The following is a 2,243-nucleotide window of genomic DNA, read 5'->3' on the forward strand; positions in this document are numbered from 1 at the left end:
TGACAAAGTCAAATTCTGTTCATGTTTCCATCATGCTATTAAATACCCGCTCGGCCTGGATTAGCAACCTAGCCTAGACTGTATTTCGTAAAAGGTTTACTTTGCCAAATTGACCTCGTTTGAACATTTTATTCTGTCTATTGAAGGAAAAACATGGGACTAAGTCTAAATGAACTATGTTATAAAAAGTGAAACTATATAAAAAATAAAGCTTCGTTTAACGAGGAATATAAAAATTGATTTGCATCTCATTCAGGGATATTTTTTGGGATAACCCGCTCATAAGATAAGTAAGTATATGTATATAGATAATGGAATTACTATAATTATAAATTATTTTTATAAGATCAACCCCCCCCCCTACATCCCTCGCAATCAACAAATGGTTAGCACCCCCAAAATTTGAGTAGCTATTTAACTTTCAGTAAATTAAATGTACATAATAGTACTAGTAGGAGCTTGTTTTATTTTATATATAATCACAACTTTGCCTCCCTCTCAATCAATAAATGGTTACTGGTCTCCTATCCCTCTAAATAAGATGATAATGAATCTAAATTTAATAATATTATGACTAGCTTAGGTAAAGAAAGTCGCTGGTGACTGGTAAACGTCTTTGAGCATCATATAGCCATTGTTAAGGTAGGCGGAAATTTGACTTTTTAGGTCATTCAAACTTGTAAATAGCAACATTCTAAATTACCATATTTAAAAAAAGGAAAGGGGTGGGATAATTTATCATGGGACATATTTTGTAATCCTAGAGTCTATGCCTATTCATTATAATAACTAAATAATAATAACATAAAACAAATTTGTGATAAAAGTTGTATCTCCGACCATATTAACTAATATAATGCAAAAAAAAAATAAAGCATTACTCACCTCTTTTTCAGAACCACAACATTTCCTTTTCACAGAAATTTTATTCCCTTAATTTATTTAACCTACACGATTCAAAGTGAACTCTTTCCCACTTTATATAGAGTATGTTCCAAGGCTGAGTATTTTCCAAGGATATGTGGTTTTCCCCAAATCCTGTTGACAAATCAGTTAAGTAAGTAGATTTTCCCATGTTGAGAAACAAGTTGAGGTTTCACAAAATTTATTACAAAATTATATTATCCAATTAGGGTTTTTCCCAAGCTCTCTGTTCACAAAAACATTTTTGGGTTTTCCCCCGTGACTTTGGCCTGAGGGCTCAGGGACTTCGGACTCCCTAGCAAACGTGTATAGCGCCAGGCAATATGGAACGTCGCTCCCTACTGACATCAAGTTTTGAAGACACAAAAGTCTTATTCTAATATATAAAACTAAATAAATAAAAAAACAGTTTTTTCAACTAAAAGTAACACTCCTCATTTACGTAAAATTATTTCATTTGAATTTAATCGAATCTACATCTAAAAAGTCATAATTTCGAAAACAGCACAAGAAAATATTTTCAATTCACATACAGGATTCTAGTGCTGTTTGTTGGTATTTTATGGGAGACCTAAGGAAAAAAAACGATCTATTTTTCGTAGCGAAAAAAAATTCTAGTAGACTAGAATGCACTCTTTATTTTTGTCTACAATGTTTCGTTTTTTTTTCATAAAAGAAAGGGCACTTTCACGGAAGACATCAAGTTTTGAAGACACAAAAGTCTTGTTCTATTATGTAAAACTAAACAAATAAATAAAAAGTATTTTCAACTGTAAGTAAGGAGAAACACCAAAACTCAAAACGAACAGAAATTAATTAAATGAAAGGGACCCTCCCCCTCCTCAATGACTAACTCTTCACGCGAAAGTTTTTAGTATTCCTAAAAAAGCTTCCTGTTCTATTTAAGCGGCCCTTGTGTTTCAGAAGTCATGCATAAAAAATCAAGACAAACAGTCAAAATCTAGCGTTGAGCGCAAGGTATTGAAAAAGGGGGCAACTCCGTCATAAACGAACAATTTCTATTAGTTTAGAGTTTTGTGTTACTCCTTACTGTAAGTTTAAAAAAACTTGTTTTTTTCTTATAAATTTCTGATCTTTTTTCAAATAATGGCGGTAAATCTGGCAAACTCTCCATGATTAATTCCCTCCCCTCTTGGGAAACTCCTCCGTGGAAAATTCCTACCACGGGACATAAGCCTCCCTCCTCTTAAAACTCATTCCGGCCACTTTGATCCTCGCTGAAAATTCTCCCACCCCCCGTAGAATTTCTTGCAGAAGATTCAGCCTGAAAAATTCTCCTTAGCATATTTTATTTTGAA

This window comes from Artemia sp. Qi Xiang Cuo, chromosome 6 (assembly GCF_049724085.1).
Source record: "Artemia sp. Qi Xiang Cuo chromosome 6, ASM4972408v1, whole genome shotgun sequence".
NCBI lineage: Eukaryota > Metazoa > Arthropoda > Branchiopoda > Anostraca > Artemiidae > Artemia > Artemia sp. Qi Xiang Cuo.